This window comes from Typopeltis vanoorti, chromosome 20, assembly GCF_054136105.1.
Source record: "Typopeltis vanoorti isolate ZY-2024b chromosome 20, IOZ_Tvanoo_1.0, whole genome shotgun sequence".
In the NCBI taxonomy this organism is placed as follows: domain Eukaryota; kingdom Metazoa; phylum Arthropoda; class Arachnida; order Uropygi; family Thelyphonidae; genus Typopeltis; species Typopeltis vanoorti.
This window is the reverse complement of record NC_143568.1, coordinates 46786019-46803795: the sequence shown is the minus strand read 5'-3', so window position 1 is coordinate 46803795 and position 17777 is coordinate 46786019. Positions and strand designations below refer to the sequence as shown.

Sequence of the window (17777 nt, the reverse complement as noted above, 5' to 3'; positions counted from 1 at the left end):
TTTAATTAAATCTATAGTATGTTATTCTTCTTCTAACACCTTTTGCAAATGTAATATAGTATTATCCTAAGCTTATTTGCATAGCTTCCAATATGAATTAGCGTAGATGTAATGAAATACATGAACATTTTTGCATAATAAAAGGATTTTTAACTGTTATTTAAAAAAAAAGCATAAATGATCTTGAAAAACTAGTTCATTCAGCTGGATATATTGTGAAAAGTGAGTCCAGTTGCACACCCACAGATAGCAATTTTCTTGTTTTCATGAGTTTTGTTATTTGTTTTACGTATTGAATTATTGTTTATATATGTGTGTGTGTGTCTTGAAAAACTGGTTCATTCTACTGGATACATTGTGAAAAGTGTCCAGTTGCGCACCCACAGCTAGCAATTTTCTTGTTTTCATGAGTTTTGTTATTTGTTTTACGTATTGAATTATTGTTTTTATATATATATATATAAATTTATCATCTGGGCGGTTAGCCTAGTGGCTTTGTGCTCTGCAACCATATGCCTGGGGAAGGAGTGTCCTAGGCTCGATTCCCGTCGATGATGCAAGGAGCTTAAGGATCTTCCTCGGCCATAGGCATGTTAGCCGGTCTTGGGCGTGGACAGCAGTGTTTTTTCCGCCAGTTTATCTGGGTTTTTCATCCCACAAGCAGGCAAACTGGTCCAGTGAACATGGATTACAGTCAGGAATACTGACCCAGCCATAGATCTGATTCATCAGCTATGCCGGTTCCGGAGCCCGGATAAAATTTGGGGGGACTGAGATGGTGCCGTAAAGGGGACTCATGGCCATGTATCATCATCATACGATTATTATAAATTTATCCTTTATTATGAACAATAAATGAAAGAAAACACAAACTGAGTTGTGATGTTGTGTTGTACATTTTAAATATCCTTTCCATATTAAAGGAAAGGATATTTCTGTATAATTATGTGTAATATGTAATGAAAATTAAAGAATATATTACTTTGTTTTGTCATCATAACATTTAGTTATTGGAGTGCTTAAGGGTCATGGCTGGATGACTGAGAGGACATCCAGCCTCTCAGACATCAAAAGGCCATATCTATATGGCCTTTTGGGGAATGAGGAGAACTGACCAGGCTTTTGACCTGATGTCCAATCCTCACCTATTCATGTGCACCCTGTTGGGTGCCTGTATACTGAATGAATAAGGATGGGCTGGCAATTTGGGATTTAGCTAACAAGTTGTATTCTTATTGGCTTAAACCATAACTCAAAATGATGGGTACAACATTATGGAATTTCATGCTGACTGGGGCATCGCCTGGTTAAACAAGGCCCCGGATGTTTTTGTAAGGGAACCACAGCAAACAGCGAAACCAACTTGAGATCAGCAGAAACTAAGATTGGCATCAACATAAGAAGCACCAATTGAAAAGAAATGGAACTAGCAGAAGAATTCGATAAGCTGGATTGCTATAATAGGAGTTACCAAAACAGGTGAGATCTTTCTAAGCAACAGGTATAAGATAGGAAATAATTTAGGAAAGAACAATCAGGGAAAAGGAATAGCTATAATATTAAACACTAAATATGAGAATAATCTTCTTGAATGGCAGACAGTATCAGGTAGAGTGATGTGGGCTAATATCAGAATGGGGAACTGGACATTGAGACTTATTTCTGATTATGGTCACACAGAAACTTCTAATTGGGAAGTAGGGGATGAATTTTTCGAGGCATTAGAGAAGACAGCTGGCCCAACGAAAAGGAAAAGTTGCCCTTGTTGGAGATCTAAACAGCAGAGTAGGAAATGATTACCAGCCATATAAGAATCTTTTGGGAAAATTTGGAGAAAAGAGCAAGGCTAATAATAATGGTAAGTATCTGCTAGATTTCTGCTCGTGACATGGACTAATTGTTACTGACACCATGTTCCAACATGAAAATGTACACAAATTCATATGCAAAGAAGATACAAGGAATAAGAAAAGTCTCATTGACTGTTATTTTCAATAGTGATGCTTTCCCACTGGTTCAAGACACAAGTATACAGAGGATTTGAAATAAGAAGTGATCACCACCATTTAGTGTTGAGCAAGATAAAATTGAACTTCATATTGAAAAGAAAGGTGTGTAAGAAAGTTTTCAAACTAATCAAAGTTGAACAGCTATCAGATGTGAACTGTAGACTAAGATAAACAAACATTATTCATGGAAAAAATTGAAAGAGTTTGTAATTCTTTCAAATTTTAAAATTTCCCCAACCCGTGGGGATTCAATGGGAAACCCTAACTTTGATTTGACCAGAGAGGCATATGGTTAGGTAATCTGCATGGATAGAAAAATCAGAACTCCATGGTAGACTCAGGCAGTTAGAGGTAGTCAAGGAAAAGGAGAAAGCATGTCAAAAAGTTCCTGGCAAGTAAGTCCCTTGTGCCCTTAGGGAATATACAGAAAAACGTAACAAAGCAAAGCATTGTGTAATTTTACACAATGCTTTGTGTAAAATTATCCAAACAAAAGTCATAGGAACACTTTGGAAAAGAACATTGAAAATATTCAAGTCAAATTAAAATATCAAATATAAGAAATGCTAAAATATGGAGATATAGAAGTTTTACAGTGGCTACACTGCATAATTCAGGAGGCCTGGTCAGAAGGTTGAATTCCAGATGATTCGAATAGAACACTTATAGTATGTATCTATGAAAAAGGGAATAAAGCTGAATTTGAGAATTGCAAAGGAATTTTTATACTGAGTACTCCTGGTAAGATTTATACAAGTATTCTTGAAAAGGCCAAGAAAAATTATGGAGGAGAATCTTGGAGAAGAACAAGCTGGTTTCAGACCAAACAGAGGTTGTCAGGATCAGATTTTCACTTTTTGACAAATAGTTGAGAAATCATGGGAATATAACAAGGATCTGTATTTAAGATTTGTAGATCTGACAAAAGACATATGACAAGGTGCTAAGAGGTAAGCTGTTTAAAATGCTACAGTTATATGCTGTAAATAGGACATTATATCAAGCAATACACAGTTTTTATTTGAGTTGTAAATCAGCAATTAGAATTAAAGGAGGTACAGGAATATTATCAGGTGTGTGACAAGGGTGAACATTATCTCCACTGTTAATCATTATCTATATGGATCACATTATGAACGAAAGGGGTATTAAATCTAATATCAAAATTGGCTATGTTATCTTAGCTCTTTACTTTATGCGTATCATGTTATACTTCTGAATAAATCCAAAACAAGTCTGCAAGATTCCTTGACTAAATTGAATAACTGTTGTAATAAATTTGGTATGAAAGTCAGCATTAAAAAGACAAGGACAATGAAAATAGGCAGAAACATTGAAAACATCAACTGTGCCCAGAATGGAGAACCTATAGAACAAGTAAAATATTTTTGCTAATTTAGCTACAAATTTTAGTGAAGATGGCAAATTAAACTTAGAAATAGTCAGCAGAATTAGCAAATCTGGTATGGTCAGAAGTCAGCTAAATAAATTTATATGGAATGAGAGAGAGAGAGAGAGAATAGTCAAAACAGTAAACTAGCCATATACAAGATCAAACCAATTTTAACTTATGTATCTGAGAGCTAGGTTAGAAATAACTCTTGATCAAAGACCGGAGACCACAGATATGAGAGCCCTGAGAAAGATTAGGGGCATGAACAAATGGCATCAATGCTTTCTTCAAGGAGCCTGAGAGAGATTATTAGCCCTGATGAGCAAATTTGGCCTAGGGAAAGGCAGATTATGTTGGACTCTGAATGAATTATTAATAATCTCCAATTCTCTTCATTCAGAATCCAACAAAGGCTACATAAAATTTGTTTCATTTTCATACTTCTGATTAATTGGCAGACATTCTAAACAGAAATGTTCATCGTTCTTCTGTAAACTGATATAGTATTTTTGTCAAAATTAATTCTACCTCCTAATTTTCTGTTTTTCAAATTTATAATAATACCAGCTGCAGTTTTATTAAACTACCTAATACTCTTGGGGATGGGGAGTGCAGTTATGTTGCATGAGGGCTGAACAATTAGAGTACAGCAAGGAAGAGATTTAGTCAACTATTCATACCGAAGATGTTTCCGATTATAGTTTTCACAAAAATTAAAAATAAATTTCACTCGAGAAGCATGTATCTATACATTTATTTTTTTTAGTGCAAACAATAGTATAGCATACTTGAAATATGCCACATAATATTCTATCAAACTTAGCAATTTCTGTTTCTTCATACTGCAAGAAAAGTAATGCATAATAATATACAGTAGTTTCTTCTTCATGGAACTTTTTTTTTTTATTTGATCTTTTCAAATGCTTTCAATCTCTCTCTCTCTCTCTGAGTGAAATGCTAACCAAAAATTCAAGGAATTTTTGTGCAAACTGGTTGTAGTATGAACTTCCACCAATATAAGGCGAGAGCAGTACTCATTGTGAATCAGTATTCCAACAACCGACAAGTGAAGAGGCTTTGTTCTTGGGTTACATATGCTTTTGTAACTTTATGTTTTAGTGGTACAACAAATTTCTTCTCCAACTAAATGGCAGATTTTAATGAGCAAAGAATCAAATTTTTCTTCAACCATAAAAAAAAAAAACTGCTGCAGCAGTCGTCATTGAAATTCACAGCAGCCCAAAAAAGTGATAAGTCAATGTTTTTTTTTGTTTTTTTTACATCTGAGGCATGTCCACAATAACCCCCCCCCCCAATCAAACTTTCATTGGCAAGTTTTACTGTGAGGTTTTGAAGCAGCTAAGGGAAAGCATTTGGAGCAAACATCTAGACAAGCAGAAAAACAACTAGTGCATTATCCATCACAATGCTTCCAAAAACATGAGTCATTCCCCATCCTGCCTGACTCTGCAACTTTTTTCCTGTTTTCCCCAAGTTGATATTATGGCTGAAAGGGCCTCATTTTGACATGGTTTAGGAGATCTGGGCAGAATCAGAGGAGGTACTTAATATAGTCAGACTTGAGGACATCCAAAGATGCCAGCAAAGGTTGGTCGATTGGTAGAGCCTCTGCTACTAATGGCTCAACAAAAATTTAAGCAAGTTTGAGCGTGGTTAGTAGTTTGAAGGGAATCAATCGTTCAATGCTGTTGGCACACTCTCCCTCGATGAGTCTTTGGACTCCCTGGAGGTGTCACATAATAATAATAATAATAATAATAATGGAATCATGGAAAAATTGCTGAGATTGCTGTTTGCTATATATGTCCAAGGGGACTACTTAGAAGTTGGAAACTAGGAGTATTTTTTTTATGGTCAAATTCTCCAACCTTTTGAGTAGCACCTTGTGTGTGTAAACACACACACACACACACAACAAACTTTTTTTTTCTCTCATAAAAAAGTGCATAAGATTATTTCCTTTGCTATTTTTTGCCAAATGCTCAAAATTAATTTGAATAATGCTGTATTTACATGTTATGGAGAGATCTTAACTGATGCAAAACAATCTTTCTTAAATGTTTAAAATCAACTGATAACGAGTGATTCTAGGAGATATAATGGGAACTACAGCGCAAAAGAATTGTAGACAACATTAGTAGTGTGTGTGTATGTGTGCACGCATGTGTAAAAGATTTTTTTCCTTTGTTTTCTGTATAGAAAAACTGTATAAGTGCAGAAATAAGCATTCTGTGAAGTGATTTCTTACTAGCTTATGAATAAACAATAAACAAAAAAAAATATGGCAAGCAACAAACTTTTTTCAACTTACATGAAATTAATTTAAAAAATAATTGTTTCAGGAAAGTAATTATTTTCAATAAACTTCAAGAACAAAAAATGCATAATTAGGCAAAATTTAAAAAAAAATTCTGATATTGCTGTGCCTACCTCATACAAGAATAATGTGCAGTAAATGATTATAACCACTGGTATATCAATTGATGGGATTTCTTCTCTCATCCAGACAAAAAAAAAAAAAAAGAAAAAGAAAAAAAGTCATATATTACAGTATAGAAGTTTCTCTCATTTTTTCCACCCCATTACCAACCAGAATTATGATAAAACCACTTCTGGCGCACACATGGCTCCAGAAATTCAACTTAAATCTGCCAGCTACAATAAAATTTAACTCACCCAATCTATTCATAAAATGATGTAAAGAATGTAAAATGATGGTACAACCTGACAGAATCTATTGGCCTACCTTATAAATATTGTTATAGGTCATTTTTTAAAAAAATCTACTTTATGAATTTTGAGGTGATATTTAAAAGGAAAAAAAAAACGTCATCATTATCATCAAATTCCTGACATATATTCTCTGGGCTTGTACAGGATCTTATGATAGGACATAAAAAGTTAGATCATTATTAACTTCCTATTAACAATTTTCCTCCAGATTTGCCTGTTATCTGTTGAACAATAAAATATTAGGTGTTATATTTCTGTCTTCTAAGGCACTTTTGACTGTATTAATCCATCCACACCTGTCTTCTTCCTGCCAAAGAACACCAGTTTATTATTATGTGACACCTCCAGGCCAGTCTCGTTGAGGGAGAGCACCTACTCTACAATGCTGTCTCCACCACTCAATTCACCTACAATGAACCACAACCACACCAACACCATCTACTACCACCACTAGTATTTTCACAGACAGTCACAAACATCTAAAGAGAAGGTTGCGGGATTTGAACCTGCAACCTTCTCTTTAGCTAATAGCTTTAGCTCTTAGCTAATCTTTCCTCTCCCATTCTGTTAAAGTTGCCATACCACCTGAATGTCAACAAAGCTCTTTACTAATAGCCTTATTTTTAATATGATACGGCCATTGATACTATCTGTTCAGTCCCCCTAATCTTTCTCAGGATTTCATATCTGTGGTCTCCAGTCCTTGATCAAGAATTGTTTTTGCCAGGGAACCAACATGAACAGCCAACAGTCACCTACTGGGACAAATCCTAAAACACACCCCAACTCAACATCACAGAATTCAAGATCGTACTATCAACATAAGCTTGAATGGCAAAGAAATGGAGCTAGCCGAGGAATTGGATAAGTACCAGATCGACATAATATGGATGGCTGAAACAAAAAAGACAAAAACTGGTGAGATCTTTTGAGCAATAAATGCAAAATATTATATTCAGGCAATGACAATCAAGGAAAACAAGGAGTAGCCATAGTATCCAACATTAAATACAACACTAATCTTCTTGAATGGCACAGTCTCAAGTAGAGTGATGTGGGCAAATATCAGAATGGGAACTGGACAATGAGACTCATTTGTGCCTATCGTCAAACAGAAAGTTCCACTAAGGTAGAAGTGGAAGAATTTTTTGAGGCTTTAAAGCAACTGACACAATGAAAAAGGAAAATTTGGCCCTTGTTGGGGATCTAAATAACAGAGTAGGAAATGATTGAGACATACAAAAATATTTTGGAAAAATTTGGAGAAAAGAGCAAAGCTAATAATAATGGCAAATACCAGTTGGATTTCTGTTCAAGGCATGGAGTGATTATTACTAACACCATGTTACAACATAAAAATGTGCACAAATTCATATGGAGAGAAGAGGCAAGGAATAAGAAAAGTCTCCTTGACTATGTTATTGTCAATAGTGATGTTTTCACACTGGTGAAGGATACCAGTGTACAGAGGATTTGAAATTGAAAGTGATCACCATCTAGTCTTGAGCAGAATAAAATTGAATTTCATATTGCAAAGAAGAACATGTAAGAAAGTTTCATCATCATAATAAAATTCCTGATATATATCCTCAAGAGGTGTACAGGATATATGCTAGTACCAAATGAAAAATTGCATCATTACTAACTTCCTATCAACAATTTTCCTGCAAATTGGTCTGTTACCTGTCAAGACTCCAACATTATCAGCTCTTATATTTCTATCTTCTAAGGCACTTTTTACTGTCTCTAGTCTTTGGTCAAGTGTTTTACTTCTGACCCAGCTCTCAGATCCATAAGTAAAAATTGGCTTGACTACTGTCTTGTATACAGCTAATTTAGTGTTTTGGCTAATTTCTCTTTTATTCCATATAAATTTATTCAGTTGACTTCCTTTGACCAGCCTTGTTCTTTCTTTTGTCAATATCCATATTTAATTTACCTTCTTTACTAAAAATCGTGCCTAAGTAGCTGAAATGTTTTACTCGTTCTATAGGTTCTCCTTTCACAATACGGTTGATATTTTCAATGTTTCTGCCTTTCATTGTCTTTGTCTTTTTAATGCTGACCTTCATACCATATCTATTACAACAGTTATTCAGTTTTGTCAGGGAATCTTGCAGACTTGTTGCATATTTATTTAGAAGTATAACATCATGTGCATAAAGCAAAGATCTGAGATTAACACATCAGGTTTAATACCACTTACTTTCGTAATGTGAACCATATAGATAATGAATAATAGAGGAGATAATGTACATCCTTGTGTGACACCAGATTTAACATTAAGCCACCTTCCTGTACTTCCTTCTATTCTAACTGCTGACTTACAACTCAAATACAGACTAATTATTGCTTGATATAATGCCCTATTGACATCATATGACTGTAGCTTTTCGAATAGCTTCTCTCTTGCCACCTTGTCATATGTCTTTTCCAGATCTACAAAACTTAAATACAGATCTTTGTTATATTCCCATGATTTCTCAACTATCTGTTAAGTGAAAATCTTATCCTGACATCCTCCATTTGGCCTGACTCCAGATTGTTCTACACCAAGCTTCTCTTCCACAATCCTTTCTCAACCTTTTCTCAAGTATATTTGCATATATCTTAACCACGAACACTCAATAGAGAAATACCTTCACAATTCTCTCATTCAGTTTTATTTCTCTTTTTATATATGGGTACTATGATAACTCTACTCCAATCATCTGGAATTTGTCTCTCTGTCCAGGCCTTCTGAAGTATGCAGTGCTGCAACTGTAAGACTTTTATACCTCCATACTTGGACATTTCTGGTCCAGTATCACTTTTGATTTTTCTACTTCAAGTATCAATATATATTCCTTACTGCATGCCTGGTCAGTGTTTTTTTACCACTATCCTGTCATCACTACTTGTTTCATTTAGCAATTTTTCGAAGTAATTACTCCATACTTCAAGGATATCTTTTTCCTCAGTTTTCATGGCACCTTTGTCATCTCTAATTCCTATTACAGCACACTTTTCTCCATTTCTGAGTTTCTTCAACAACCTCCAGAATATCTTGCAACGTTATTGATATTTATTTTCTATGTTCTTAAAAAAGTCATCCCATGACTTTTATTTAGCTAGTTTTACACAGTGTTTACCTTTCTTACATTTGTCTCTGTATTCTCTAAGATCACAAGCTGACTTATTTGTCAGGAAATTTTGATATGCTTTCTTCTTTTCTTTCACTTCCTCTTTAACTTCCTGCGTCCACCATGGAGTTCTGATTTTTCGATCCTTACAGACATCCTCATCACATTCCTCTCTGGCTGAATGAATTCGGTGTTTTCTTCAGGGCTTGCCACTGAATCTGCAAGGTTTGGTTTCTGTTCTCAAATTCTTTCATTTTTTCTTCAACAATCTTTGTGTATTTTAGTCTACAGTTCACATCTGAGAGCTGCTCATCTTTTATTTGTTTTATAAGTTTCTTACATGTTATTCTTTTCAATATGAAATTCAATTTTATTCTGCTCAAGACTAAATGGTGATCACTTCCAATTTCGAATCCTCTGTACACCTGGTGTCCTGCACTGGGGAGAAAACATCACTATCAACAATAACATAGTTAATGAGACTTTTCTTATTCCTTGCGTCTTCTCTCCATGTGAATTTGTGCACATTTTTATGTTGGAACATTGTGTTAGTAATAACCAGTCCATGTCATGAGCAGAAATCGAACAGGTATTTGTCATTATTATTAGATTTGTTCTTTTCACCAAATTTTCCCAATATATTTTTGTATTTCTGACAATCACTTCCTAATCTGCTATTTAGATTCCCAACAAGGACCAACTTTTCTTTTTTCATTGTGTCAGTTGCTTTCTCTAAAGCCTCAAAAAATTCCTCCACTTCTTCCATAGTAGAACCTTCTGTGGGACCTTAGGCACAAATAAGTATCATTGTCCAGTTCCCCATTCTCACATTTGCCCACATCACTCTACTTGAGACTGCCTGCCATTCAGGAATATTACTCTCGTATTTAATGTTGAATACTATGACTACTCGTTCTTTTCCTTGATTGTCATTGATTGAATATAACATTTTGTATTTATTGCTCAGGAAGATCTCACCAGTTTTTGCCTTTTTTGTTTAGTCATCCCTGTTATGCCGATCTGGTACTTATCCAATTCCTCATCTATCTTCCATTTCTTTGCCATTCAGGCTTCTTATGTTCATAGTACCGATCTTGAACTTTTGTGATGTTGAGTTGGAGTGTGTTTTAGGATTTGTTCCAGTAGCTGACTTTTCGCTGTTTGACCTGGTTCCCTATCAAAAACAAAGAGGCCTTTTTTAAACTGATCGACAATCCCGCTGGCATGAAATTGTCTCATGTTGTACCATCATTTTTTATTTTGGTTTAATCCAATAAGAATACAATTTGGATGGCTAAATCTCAAATTGCCAACCCATTCTCATTCGTTCAGTATCCAGGTAGATACTTAACAGGGTGCACCACGAGAAGGTGAGGATTGGTCATTAGGTCAGAATCCCTGATCAGTTAAATGCATTCCTTTAAAGGCTATGTGGAGGTCTCCTCAGTTATATAACTTTGACCCTTAAGCACCCCATAAGAAAGTTTTAAAGCGAATGAAAGTTGAGCAGCTCTCAGATGTGAACTGTTGATGAAATATACACACATTCAAGAAAAAATGAAAGAGTTTGAGAATAGGAACCAAACATTGGAGATTCAGTGGCAAGCCCTGAAGAAAACACCGATTAATTCATTCAGAGAGGCATGCAGTGAGGTAGTCTGGAAGGATAGAAAAATCAGAACTCCAAGGTGGACACAGCAAGTGAAAGAAAAGAAGAACTCATATCAAAAGTTCTTAACAAATAAGTCAGCTTGTGCTCTTAGAGAATACAGAGACAAATATAAGAATGGTAAACACTGTGCTCAACTAGCTAAACAAAAGTCATGGGAGTACTTTGGTAAGAACATAGAAAATAAATATGAAGAAGGTGGCAAGATATTCTGTAGGTTGTTGAAGAAGCTCAGAAATGGAGGGAAGAGTGCTGTAAAAGGAATTAGAGATGATAAAGGTGACATGAAAACCAGAGAAAAAGATATCCTTGATGTATGGAGTAATTACTTCAAAAAATTGCTAAATGAAACAAGCAGTGATGACAGCACAGTGGTAAAAAAACACTCAACACACATATTGATACTTGAAGTAGAAAAAGCCATCAAAAGCCTGAAATGTGGAAAGGCAGTAGGAGTAGATGATTTTCGACCAGAAATGCTGAAGTATGGAAGTATAAAAGGTCTTATAGTTGCTCAGTGGCTACACTGCATAGTTCAGAGGGACGAATTCTGGATGATTGGAGAAGAGTTCTCATAGTACCTATATATAAATGGGAAATAAAACAATGTGAGAATTACAGGGGTATTTCTCTACTGAGTGGTCCTGGTAAGATATATGCAAGTATACTGGAGAAATGGCTGAGGATTGTGGAAGGGAAGCTTTCTGAAGAATAACCTGGATTCAAGCCAAATAGAGACTGTCAGGATCAGATATTCACTTTACAACAATTAGTTGAGAAATCATGGGAATATAACAAAGATCTACATTTAATGTTAAAGATACCTAGCAATTTTATAAGCTAGGTTTTAATTCTTTTTCCCAAGTAAGTCAAGTTTGTGCCTGAACATAGGTGGAGTAAGCTCTGATCACTTTCCTTAGTATTTCCCCTAATGCAAAGCACATCCCCTTGTGGAGATGTATGATGCTATGCATTAAAGGCAAGGGCCACTACCAAGACTGGTTTAGACCTTTACTGAAGTTTCGTCAGTGGGAGCCAGACCCAAAAATGCCAAGGTTGAAGTAATGCAGAGCTTATAAATTTTACCTAAACAAGTTTCCACAAGGTGCTTTGACCTTATTAAATAAAAATCTCAGGATGAGAGTAAGATGTAGAAAGTTTTTTACCTTGGGTATATACTATGTTAAAGATACCAAGCAATTTTATAAGCTAGGTTTTAATCCTTTTTTCAAGTGAGCAAACAGACAAGTCAAGTTTGCACCTGAACATGGTTCAGTTCCAAGGCAACTCGTAGTAAAGGTGAAGTAAGCTCTGATCACTTTCCCTTACTTAGTATTTCCTCTAATGCAAAACACATCCCTTTGCAGAGATGTATGCAAGGGAATACAGATCTCCGCAAGTGGATGTGTCTGTTTGCTTACTTGGGAAATAGGATTAAAACCTAGCTTATAAAATTGCTTGGTATCTTTAGCATAGTATATACCATAGGTAAAAAGCTTTCTACATCTTACTCTCATCTTGAGATTTTTATTTAATAAGGGCAAAGCACCTTGTGGCAACTTGTTTAGGTAAAATTTATTATCTCTGCATTACTTCAACCTTGGCATTTTTGGGTCTGGCTCCCACTGACGAAACCTCAATAATGGTCGAAACCAGTCTGGGTAGTGGCCCTTGCCTTTAATGTGTAGCATCATACATCTCTGCAAGGAGATGTGCTTTGCATTAGGGGAAATACTAAAAAAAGGTGATTAGAGCTTACTTCACCTTTACTACGATTTGCCTCAGACCTGAACTATGTTCAGGCACAAACTTGACTTGTCTGTTTGCTTACTTGGGAAAAAGGATTAAAACCTAGCTTATAAAATTGCTTGATATCTTTAACATAGTATATATCCAAGGTTAAAAACTTTCTAAATTTGCATTTAAGTTTTGTAGATCTGGAAAAGGCATATGACAAGGTGCCAAGAGAGAAGCTATTCGAAACGCTACAGTTATATGGTGTTAATGGGGCATTATATCAAGCAATACTTAGTTTTTATTAGAGTTGTAAGTCAGCAGTTAGAATTGCAGGAAGTACAAGAAGATGGTTTAATGTTAAATCTGGTGTCACACAAGGATGTACTTTCTCCCCTGTGTTATTCATTATCTATATGGATCACATTATGAAGGAAAGTGGTATTAAACCTGATATCAAAATTGGAGATACTAATGTCAACTCTTTGCTTTATGAGGACAATGTTATACTTCTAAATAAATCAGCTATAAGTCTGCAAGATTCCCTGACTAAATTGAAGAACTGTTGTAAAAGATACAGTGTGAAGGTCAGCAATAAGAAGACGAAAATAGGCAGAAGCATTGAAAATATCAGCTGCATTGTGAATGGAGAACCTATAGAACAAGTAAAATATTTCAACTACTTAGGCACGAATTTTGGTGAAGATGGTAAATTAAATATCGAAATAGACAACAGAATGAACAAAGCTGGTATGGTAGCAAGTCAACTGAATATATTTATCTGGAATAAGAGAGAAATTAGTCGAAACACTAAATTAGCTATATACAAGACAGTATTCAAACCAATTTTAACTTATGCATCTGAGAGCTGAGTCGGTAGTAAGACACTTGACCAAAGACTAAGAGTCTTGAGAAAGATTAGGGGCATGAACAGATGGCATCAATGGCAATATCATATTAAAAATGAGGATATTAGAAAGAACTTGACATTGTCTGCATCTAGGACTGTGTTAGCAGAGCTCATCTCAGGTGGTATGGTCACTTATACAGAATGGGAGTGGAACGATTAGCAAAACCAGTGTTAGTCTTTATGCCAGGTTGGCAGGAAAAAGACCCAGAGGAAGACCAAGATATAGGTGGATTGATACAGTAAAATGTTGTTGGAGTCTTTACAGGTAAGAGATTTGATTTTGGAGGGAAACTTGTAGATAGGAAGTTAGTAATGATATAAATTTTTCATGTAGTACTATCATAACCAGTACACCCGTTGAGGGTATACTGGTTATGATAGTACTACAAGAGGGTACATGGCAGGAATTGGATGATGATGATAGGTTCTCCATTCAGGGCACAGTTGATGTTTTCAGTTTTTCTGCCTTATTTTCTCATTGTCTTTGTATTTTTAATGCTGATTTTCGAACTAAATTTATTACAACAGTTATTCAATTTAGTCGGGGAATCTTGCAGACTTGTTCCGGATATACTCAGAAGTATAATATGATATGCATAAAGTAATGAACTAAGATTAACATTGCCAATTTTGATACAAGATTTAATACCAGATTTCCTGCATGATGTGATCCATATAGATGATGATTAACAGTTTAGATAATGTACACATTGTCGCTCACCTGATTTAACATCAAAATAAATAATTTTCCTATTGGCATCTTGTCATATTTTTTTTTTCCAGTTCAACTAAACTACAATACTGATACTTGTTATATTCTAATGGTTTTTCAGCTGTTTGTCGTAAAGTGAAAATCTGATCCTGACAACGTTTGTTTGGCTTGAACCCAGCTTGTTCTTCTTCTCCACAATTTTTGTTAGCCATTTCTCAAGAATACTTTCATGAAAGTTACCATGAGAACTCAGTACAGAAATTCCTATGTAATTCTCACATTCAGAATTTTACTATGAGCATTCTACTCTAATCATATGGAATTCAACCCTCTGACCAGGTGTTCTGAATTATGCATTATAGCCACTGTAAAACTTGATACCTCCATATTTTAGTATTTCTGGTCAAATATCATGTACTCCTCCTGCCTTTCCACATTTTAGGTTTGTGATAGTTTTTCTACTTTGAAGTACAGATATATATTCCAGATGGCATTTCTGTTGAGTGTTTTCTACCACCATGCTGTCACTGCTCACTCTATTTCGAAATCTTTCAAAGTAATTACTCCCATCAAGAACATCTGTATCCTCAGTTTTCATGTCCCCTTTATTATTTCTAATACATTTTACAGTACTTTTTCCCCCATTTCTGAGCTTATTTCAATAGCCTCAAGAATATTTTACCCCCTTCCTGATATTTATTTGCAATCTTCTTACCAAAGTCCTCCCATGAGTTTTGTTTAGCTAATTTTACACAATTTTCTGGTTGCTTACATTTTTCTCTGTATTCTCTAAGAGCACAAGGTGACTTACTTGCCAGGAACTCTCAGTATGTTTTCTTCTTTTTCTTGACTGCCTCTTTAACTTCCTGTGTCCACCATGGAGTTCTGATTTTTCTATCCTTGCAGATTACTTCACCATATGCACCTCTGGTTGAATCAATCAGAGTTAGGTGTTAAAAGTTTATTTTTCACTTGGTTAGAGTATAATAAATTTAGTTTAATCCTTTATCCAAGTGTGAGCAAAGAAAGTTTGCGCCTGAAAGTATCTTCAGGACTAGGGTAAGGTGGTACAACACCAGGGCACTCCTTGCAAAGGTGGAGCAAGCTACCAACATTCCTATCTCAGTATCTCCCATAATGCAAAACACATCTCCTTGCGGATATGTGTAATGCTGTGCATTAAAGCACGGGCCACTACCCATACTGGTTTCGACCTTTATTGAGGTCTCTTCAGTGGGAGCCAGGCCCAAGTGGAGATACCAGGCAGAAGCATTAGCAGGTCATCTTTACCTATAGGAGTTGCCAAATGGTGTACCACCCTTTTTTTAATAAATTACTCTGGAATTAGAGAAAGATGTTGAAAGTTTATTTTTCACTTGATTAGAGTATAATAAATTTAGTTTAATCCTTTATCCAAGTGTGAGCAAAGAAAGTTTGTGCCTGAAAGTATCTTCAGGATTAGGGTAAGGTGGTACAACACCAGGGCACTCCTTGCAAAGGTGGAGCAAGCTACCAACATTCCTATCTCAGTATCTCCTATAATGCAAAACACATCTCCTTGCGGATATGTGTAATGCTGTGCATTAAAGCAAGGGCCACTACCCATACCGGTTTCAACCTTTATTGAGGTCTCTTCAGTGGGAGCCAGGCCCAAGTGGAGATACCAGGCAGAAGCATTAGCAGGTCATCTTTACCTATAGGAGTTGCCAAATGGTGTGCCACCCTTTTTTAATAAATTACTCTGGATTTAGAGAAAGATGTTGAAAGTTTATTTTTCACTTGGTTAGAGTATAATAAATTTAGTTTAATCCTTTATCCAAGTGTGAGTAAAGAAAGTTTGCGCCTGAAAGTATCTTCAGGACTAGGGTAAGGTGGTACAACACCAGGGCACTCCATGCAAAGGTAGAGCAAGCTACCAACATTCCTATCTCAGTATCTCCCATAATGCAAAACACATCTCCTTGCGGATATGTGTAATGCTATGCATTAAAGCAAGGGCCACTACCCATACCGGTTTCGACCTTTATTGAGGTCTCTTCAGTGGGAGCCAGGCAGAAGCATTAGCAGGTCATCTCTACCTATAGGAGTTGCCAAATGGTGTGCCACCCTTTTTTTAATAAATTACTCTGGATTTAGAGAAAGATGTTGAAAGTTTATTTTTCACTTGGTTAGAGTATAATAAATTTAGTTTAATCCTTTATCCAAGTGTGAGCAAAGAAAGTTTGCGCCTGAAAGTATCTTCAGGACTAGAGTAAGGTGGTACAACACCAGGGCACTCCTTGCAAAGGTGGAGCAAGCTACCAACACTCCTATCTCAGTATCTCCCATAATGCAAAACACATCTCCTTGCGGATATGTGTAATGCTATGCATTAAAGCAAGGGCCACTACCCATACCGGTTTCGACCTTTATTGTGGTCTCTTCAGTGGGAGCAAGGCCCAAGTGGAGATACCAGGCAGAAGCATTAGCAGGTCATCTCTACCTATAGGAGTTGCCAAATGGTGTGCCACCCTTTTTTAATAAATTACTCTGGATTTAGAGAAAGATGTTGAAAGTTTATTTTTCACTTGGTTAGAGTATAATAAATTTAGTTTAATCCTTTATCCAAGTGTGAGCAAAGAAAGTTTGCGCCTGAAAGTATCTTCAGGACTAGGGTAAGGTGGTACAACACCAGGGCACTCCTTGCAAAGGTGGAGCAAGCTACCAACACTCCTATCTCAGTATCTCCCATAATGCAAAACACATCTCCTTGCGGATATGTGTAATGCTATGCATTAAAGCAAGGGCCACTACCCATACCGGTTTCGACCTTTATTGAGGTCTCTTCAGTGGGAGCCAGGCCCAAGTGGAGATACCAGGCAGAAGCATTAGCAGGTCATCTTTACCTATAGGAGTTGCCAAATGGTGTACCACCTTTTTTTAAATAAATTACTCTGGAATTAGAGAAAGATGTTGAAAGTTTATTTTTCACTTGGTTAGAGTATAATAAATTTAGTTTAATCCTTTATCCAAGTGTGAGCAAACAAAGTTTGTGCCTGAAGGTATCTTCAGAACGCTTCCACTGAAGAGACCTCAATAAAGGTTGAAACTAGTCTGGGTTGTGGCCCTTCCCTTAATGCATAACATTAGACATATCTGCAAGGAGATATGTTTTGCATTATGGGAGATACTGAGATAAGAGTGTTGGTAGCTTCCTCCACCTTTGCAAGGAGTGCCCTGGTGTTGTACCACCTTACCCTAGTCCTGAAGATACTTTCAGGTGCAAACTTTGTTTGCTCACACTTTAATTTATTATAATCAAAGTTAGGGTTTGCACTAAATCTACGAGATTTGGTTCATGGAGATTTAATGGCAAATCTCCAAACTCAAACTCTTTTAGTTTTTCTTAAATAATGTTTTTGTATTTGAGTCTACAGTTCAAATCTGTTAGCTGTTTAAATTTGATTCATTTCAAAACTTTCTTACACACACCCC

General features: G+C 35.9%; 1 protein-coding gene across 2 annotated transcripts in view; it reads left to right on the top strand.

Moving 5' to 3' along the window:
* The window catches only part of LOC150095409 (SRSF protein kinase 3-like), a 429406-nt gene that overhangs the window by 119266 nt on the left and 292363 nt on the right, over positions 1-17777 (top strand). The gene's annotated exons all lie outside the window — the stretch shown is intronic.